The sequence below is a fragment of the Mercenaria mercenaria genome, chromosome 8 (genome assembly GCF_021730395.1).
Source record: "Mercenaria mercenaria strain notata chromosome 8, MADL_Memer_1, whole genome shotgun sequence".
NCBI classification, from domain to species: domain Eukaryota; kingdom Metazoa; phylum Mollusca; class Bivalvia; order Venerida; family Veneridae; genus Mercenaria; species Mercenaria mercenaria.
Window position 1 is genome coordinate 69,150,350 of NC_069368.1, and position 8,133 is coordinate 69,158,482.

The following is an 8,133-nucleotide window of genomic DNA, read 5'->3' on the forward strand; positions in this document are numbered from 1 at the left end:
TACGGAAAAATAAGATGTTTTGTTATATATAACTCAGATTTTTTTTTATTTCATAGTAACCTGAAGACACTTCTGTTTATCAGAATCTGACCTTTACGGAGATGTTATTTACAAAGTTCGTAATTTTCTTGGGCGTGGACATTTTCAGACGTACTTGGAATGATAATTAAAAGTTTTGTCAAAATGGGTTATATCCCAACTATTTTGAGACACGTCGCATGTTTTGTATTCAACTATTATACAGTCCGATGATACGCTTTCCTATTTCATTGTGTCTGACGAAACAGGTGGCAGACTTCTCTAGCCTCCTGCTACTGAGCTGCTTTGATATATGTTTTCTAGTCTGTTGTTTCTCTTGTTGCTCCTTTTTTTCACATGATTTGAGTATGGTATTGCTCTTCTGTTTTTCTTTAAGATATTTTGCAAGATTTTTGTTCGTGTATTTTACCTCTCAAGACACAATGCGAGGCTAAATCAAACGAGTCTTCTATTATTTAGCTTGAGTGCTTTCTATCTTCCATGTGATCTTTATATAGATTTATGTATTTTTCTGAACAGCCTACTGCAAGTGTTATGATATTTTCTTGTCCTACAGACTCAGTCAAACCGAGCCTGCTATTGCTTTGTTGTTGTTGCATTTTGTGCCTCCAAGAGATCTTTTTGTAAATTTTATTATATATTGTGCCTTTTATTACCAATTTAAAGGGATCCGCCTGGCAGGGATATTTGATAACTTTTATTTACACTGTTCTCTTACTTTGAAAAACGTCTGTGATAAAGTACTATGGTTTTTGCGCATCTAATGTGGTGTTTTTGCCACTGTCCGTTCCAAGGTTGTGCACTACTGTGTCCCATAATGTGTTATTTTACCCTGTTGTCCGTTTGTTTTACCACCCTCTCTCGCCAGCAGGAAAAGTCTCGTTCCAACTAGACAGCAACATTTAATTAGGCTGCAGTCTCATAATAGCGTATATACGGATGTGTACGCGATAAACAGTTACCCGGGAAAACATAGACAAAGTAAAACGTATAGACAAGGAAGACGAATCAAATGAAAAAAGAACACAACCAGGTACCGCAACCAAACACCACCGCATTTTAATCGGTTTATTCTGCGCGCCTAACCTTACTCTTAACCCCTCTCCATGTTTCCAATGTCAAGAATTTAAAGCATTGTCGTGTCAATGAGTGTATTAAATAATATAAACTTTCCCATAGACCAGTGTTAGTATTGTAAAATATATTATTTTTATACCAGTGAACAAGAATCACATTGAAAACTATCTAAAAGACCATTAAAATTGCTAACACTGAGAAAAAAATATAACGGGTGCAAGATTCAAACAACAGAAGCATCATGATGAATAAAAAGGAGGCATTACAAGGAACAATAAAGAGAAGCACAAAAAGAGAAAAGTATGTAGGCTGTATTTATTTACTCTATGTTGTCAAATTAAGCCTCCAATTTTTACTTTTAAACTTTGACAATGATTTTGTACACTGTGCGTCAAAATACTTTTAGTTAGATTTTATAGGTACTTTGAACATTTCTTTTAATTTTGAATTATTATATGTGATGAGAATCCGATTTTCAACACATTTTGAGGAATTTAGTCAGCTTAGCTTATCAATGCAGCTTCAAAACGTCTGAGGAGATCTTGTCAGGTCCAGCGGCTTCGTGTGGTGTTAGCCTATATAGGATTTCTCTGTGACAATAATTGGGTTAGCTGAGAGGATTTTACAAGTATCATCTCCCTTGGAGAATATAGATTATAACTGCTGGATTCATATAACTGGTATCGTCTTGACTGTGCTATAGGGTGGTTATCTTTCTTCAAACAAGACACACGGGCTGTCTTTCTTCATATTAGTTGATGAAACTAAACTGTAATCGGCTTTTTTATAATTTGCTGTCGCATTTTGCAAGATCCTGATATAAACTATTTACTCACGCTAAAGCTGTGAGTAAATTAATTATTCTCTTATCTCAATTAACTAATAACATAAAACCAAAACATGAATAGGTTTAAGGTATATATTTGGCCGCAAATATCGCGAACAATGTATCGCGGAGTAAATATTCAACAATACAAGATGTCAAATTTATGTTGTCCTCGACAGTGCCCTCGTCTCTTGGCATGACTTTGTGTGATTGTAAAAATCTGAAACGACACTAATATAAATGTGAAAATCATGTTAACATATAGATGCTATAAAATGAAATACCTATTTTACATCTATTGTGCTACAAAGCAATATATTTAAAATTAAACATTTCACTTTAAAATATTGAAATGATAATGACAACTAAATGAACGTTAAAGCGGTTCCCTCTTAAAGAGTTGAAAGCCGCGAACAAATTTACCAAATTATCAAATTTAACTGGGGGGGGGGGGGGGGGGGGGGGGGCATAAACGTATGTTTGCTGCCAAATTTTAACCTCGAGTGGAGATAAAGCGCGAAAAAAACCTATATATACTGGCAGAATTGCACGAAATGTTCGTGCAAAAACCCGCCAAAACATATACAATAGAAACCAATGAAGTATAAAACTAATGAAGGATAGTTAATTTCGAAGCGATAATAATTACATTTACTCACGCTAAAGCTGTGAGTAAATTAATTATTCTCTTATCTCAATTAACTAATAACATAAAACCAAAACATGAATAGGTTTAAGGTATATATTTGGCAGCAAATATCGAGCAAACAAAGACAGTAATAAAATTTATATTTAAAATATACTTATACGGATACAATTATCATAACCATTCCATGTTGTCTCCTTTAAGTATCAACCTCGTCTAGATGATAATTTTGTTCCCATATAGACTTCAATCGACAGAAAATGAAGACTTCCAGCACAAACGCTGTATCTTTACTGTTTATGAAATTAGTTTCGTCTGAAATAGACTGTGAAACACCATTGAAACAAAATGATCGACTAAGCATTTTAATATATTGACAATGAAATGATGCCGTATACAAGTTCAAAAAATCAATTGTCAAAAATTACAAATAAAAAAACGGTTGAATCAGAAACTATTAAAAACTCGAGATATTAGATCAAAGAATCATCTTAAATGCTTTTAATTTTATCTATAACAAATAAAGAATCATTCTATTTGCAGAATATGAATAATTACATGATTTAAAAAAGGCACCTCTTTAATATTGTACACTAAATTGTACTGTTGGTTAAATATTTTTCAATGCATATGATGAAAATTGTTATGTATACTGAAAAACGTACCACTAATTGCTGGGCACAAAGCAGCTGTGACCATCCACCACTTGCAGAGCACACAAGAAGTGATGACATTCCGTCACCACGTGGCATTCCGCCACTTGCAGAGCACCATTTGGTGACATTCCGTCACCACGTGGCATTCAGCCACTTGCAGAGCACATAAAAAATAAGTAGCATTCCGCCACTTGCAGAGCACAAATTGGTGACATTCCATCACCACGTGGCATTCCGCCACTTGCAGAGCACATGCAAAATGAATAGCATTCCGCCACTTGCAGAGCACAAAAAATGGTGACATTCCATTACCACGTGGCATTCCGCCACTGCAGAGCACATAAAAAATGGGTAGCATTCCGCCAATTGCAGAGCACAAAACAACGGTGACATTCCATCACCACGTGGCATTCCGCCACTCGCAGAGCACATAAATTAAAGGTAGCATTCAGACACATGCAGAACACAAAGTGGTAACATTCCGCCGCCATGTGGCATTCCGCCACTAGCACAGCAAAAAAAAGAAAAATAAATAGGTGACATTCCGCCAGAGCACATACAAAGTGTTATTCCGTTACTTGCAGAGCATAAGTAATGACAACATTTAGTCGTCATGTAACAACTGCCTCTTGCGAACACGCACAAAAAGCTATGAAACTGAATCTATTACGTCGAATCAAATGAATCATGAAACAAGAAATAGCTTTTAGTTCATTATATTCTAATAGAAATAATGGAAATATTAATTATTTGAAAATATCATTGATCTATTTTCAAAACACATTCTCTCTAATACAAATACAATGTTAATTCTACATAGCAATCACTTATCACACACAAGATAAGTACATGTTTATAAGTCTAAATTCAAAGAGACTGAGAGACGGTCTTTAAGAGTGTCTTTTACATATCCATCCCTAGCTGAAACAGATTTCCATCTCCCATGTCTCTGCCACAATCTCTCTGAGGTATTGTTGTTAGCTGTAACACTAGCAACACCAGAACGAAAGCTATGTAAACTATACCTAGAAGGATCAAGACCTAACTTTGCAATTCTGTCTTTAAACAAGTCACGTACAGAGGAGTAAGAAAGTGGATTGGTAGATTTTTTACGCAAAATGTATTTATGTTTAGTTTTACAAAAGTGCACTTGTCTAAATATGAATTATTTTGATTCTGGTTTTATTTCAGCTTCCAACAAGTACCTCTCAAGAATTAAAACGGGACTGGAGAAATGTCCCGTACAAGCAATAACAACAGTGTTTCCGTCCCTTAAAACATCAGTCTTTGATTTTTCTACGAAGATTTCACAATGCGTGTCAAAGAATTGAATGTCTGATCTTTTGATATTCAAAGATTCACTAATACGAAAAAATCCTGCGAATGTCAAAACAAATAAACACGTTAATCTCAAGTCTAACAAGGAACTGTTCTCAGCAGCAAAGTGCGTGATAAACTGTTTTAAAATATCTGTGGTAATAGGCTCCTTCTTGCTAATAGGCTTTAAAGCAATTCTTATGCAACCGTTTAAACATAATTTTAGCCACTCATCGGTACAAGGATTTAATGAAAACGACAAATTATGCGCCCAATTAATAGCATAAAAAATAGAATTTAGTTTAGATTTACTACACAAATGTTCGCCTTGAATAGTAGACACTAAATAAAGCGCTACGGTTGTAGGAGAAGAGGTAAATTTGAAAGTTTCATTTTTTCGCACCACTTACTAAAATTCTTGAAGGCGAGAGAATAATTCCGTTTTGTGGATGGTTCCTTCCCACGTATACATGCTTCTTTAACTGCTGAGAACAGGTCTGGTTGAACGAATTTCGAATGTCTTCTAACATCATTCCACCTCTCAGTATTAAACAAACCTGTAATATTGCATTAAATGTTTTGTGATATATGAAACAATTACACGAAAGGACATATTCAATCATTGAAGATTTTGAAAAACATGACTAATTACATAAATAAGTATAAATATACTGGCACAAATGTCTCGTGAAATATTCTAAATCAATCGTTGTGTTAGGTGAACCAAAAATCGATTCTTTGTTACGACCTTGCATATAAATACCCTCTGGATTATCAAATAAGAGAATATCAGAAATGTAGTCCTTGAATAAACTTCTCTCTGAAAATACAAGTGGAAAAAATGGACTTGAAGGCCAGTAAGGAGCTACTATAGTTCCTTTTGCCTTACAGTGTAACAAAAAATTCAGGGTTTTTGGAATCAAATAAACTGGTGGAACCAACCAGTTATTATCCTCTTTCCATGATACTGAAAATACATCTACGGCCTCTGTACTTGGGGACCAAAACAAAGAATTGTAGCGGGGTAACTTGAAATTATAATCATTAGCAAAACGATCAACATCATGCGGACCGAATATACTATCAATGAATTCAAAAAATTCAGGAGTCACTCCATAGTCATCATAATCTATGAATCTACTTAATTCATCTGCACGCGTATTACTAGACCTACTGATCCATTTTGGTTCGATGGAAATACCATTAATAGCACACACTGTAAAAATCTCCAACGCCAAAGTTTGTAATTCAACATTCATACTACCTTTCTGAATAATTTGCACACAGTATTTACTACCTGTATTTCATATGACATGCTTGCCTGTCAGCTGATCTTTGAATGAACATAGTGAGAAGTTAATAGCTAACAATTCTCTGAATGTAGAACCGCGAGATTTCTCAGATTCAGACCAAACTTTATGAGCTATGGCATTATCGCATTCTATGTAAGCCGCACCGCCAGTTGCTGAGGCATCTGAATACACAATGCGAGATGGTAAATATTCTTGGAAAAGCTTTTTACTAAAACTGGAGGAAAAAACATTTTCCCAAAATTTTAGGCAAGTAAAACAATCTGATATATCTAAGGTTCGATCCCACGTGACCCTTGATTCAATTTTACTAAAAAGAATTTTAGTTTGTAACAAGCACACATTACCAAGGACTGGTGCCATAGAGATGATTTTTCCGGACAGCTGCGCCAACTTTCTTGCGGACGAATACGGAAAAGCTTGTAATAGTTTAGTGAGACAGTCTACAGTATTTTCAATCCGCCTGAGAGGAATACGTAAACGTGCTGACTTAAGATCTAAGACTAAGCCAAGCCATTCTAAGCACTCAACTGGAAGAAAGATGGACTTCTCCAGATTAACTAAAAACCCCGCTTGCTTTAAAGTGCTAAATACGAAATTCGCATCAGCCTGCGCTAAATCAAAAGTTGCATTTATTCCCCAACCATCATTTAAGAAAATAACAATTCTTAGACCACTCGACCGCCAACATTTTACAAGAGGGCGTAGACCTTTAGTAAAGATATAAGGCGCTGACGATAATCCAAATGGGAGTACAGAAAAGACAAAATATTTGTTTTTTCCGTTGAAAGGTCAAGAAAACCCCATGTGTGTATGGTGTATGGGCTTAACAGAGAAATGATGGTAACCAGAAGTCAAGTCAAATTTATACATAAAGCCACCAGGCATCAAATATTCTTTTGCAACCTTAAAATCTTCAAATTTAACCTTTTGCTTTTTAATATACGAATTCAAAACACTTAGGTCTAAAATCAAGCGCTTTTTCCCGAAGTATTATTTGAAGCTACTGAAAGAGGATTTACATTTTGCGACACAAACAGAACTTCGTACACACATTTCTTTTTTATTAGTTGATCAATTGTATTCACTACAAAGTCTTGATTTTTTAAAGCAGAAACGTTATTTTTCATAACGAAAGGAGCAGGTTTAGTAGTAAAAGTTATAACATAGCCGTCTTGTATAACAGATAAAATGTCAGTATCCGCCTTAATAGTATCTTTCCAAAATGAAAAACAGTCTTTAAATCGGCCCTTTAACGAGGCGTCTGATACGGTAAGCGAACTTTCAATTGATTTACAGAAGAGTGTGTGAAAATCTATATTATCATCTGGTAAATTATCTGACAAAAGCAAGTACTTATCGTCCTCACATTGAAAATCACTGGCATTGCTTATCTGCTGATTGGGGCTTGTTCGTTGTGGTCTCTGATGAGGTGACTGGACCTGACGGCAGTCGCGAGAAGTTACTTCCCATGGGTCCTGTAAAGGTTGCGTTCTGCGCAAGTGATGGCTGTAACCTTGCTGCGCAACCGGAAGCGAAATGACCGGAGTTCCCACATAAGAAGCAGACAACTTCTCTTTGGATGAACCTTCCTTGTTGTCCCGCCATGGTAGGTCTTCCTGTAGTCTTCCGAAAACTTCGAAAAGACTAATAGAAATATTTTGATATGAATATTAATGAACATTACTAAAATAAGTAAAATTAGAAACACATTTAAAAGTTCAAACTTAATAAGTTTGTTTTTGTTTAATTAACGAGAATTAATAAAGCTTAAAAACAAATATCATAAAATTCATCAAAATGTATAAAACGATGACAAAATATCTTAATTTACATTTAGATTGTTTTTTTACTTTGTAAAAAGATAATTTATCGTAATCATTTTATAAGTATGTAATATTTGTGAAAATGCAATATTACCATATGCAAATTACCTTGATTCTCGTATTTCATATTATTTCCTATAAACAGCTCACGTACAGTATACAACTACACAAATGGGCTTTTTTCAAATATAAAAGGTTGTTATAGGAGAGATCGTGTTTGTATACAAATTCTATTTTTAGAACTGATAAGACAGTGATCGGGTGGGCAGAAGCCGACCGTCCATGTTTTTGGTAAACAGTGATGTTTTTCTAACGGTCTAAACTTTATGAAAACACAAATTACATAAATAATTTTTTGATCAATGGAAAGGTTATAAAACAAGCAATTTATTGATTACTTTTAATTGTTATTTCGAAATAAAATGGATTAATTATA

The 8,133-nt window shown here is 34.7% G+C and overlaps 1 long non-coding RNA gene across 1 annotated transcript; it reads right to left on the reverse strand.

Annotated features, from left to right (window-relative positions):
• Positions 1-2,415: 2,415 nt before the first annotated feature.
• On the reverse strand, positions 2,416-7,885 carry LOC123547658 (uncharacterized). Its single transcript, XR_008372158.1, has 3 exons — positions 7,806-7,885; positions 7,241-7,518; positions 2,416-5,118 (listed from the first exon to the last, which is right to left on the reverse strand). It is a non-coding gene; the product is annotated as an uncharacterized LOC123547658 (long non-coding RNA).
• Positions 7,886-8,133: the final 248 nt, after the last annotated feature.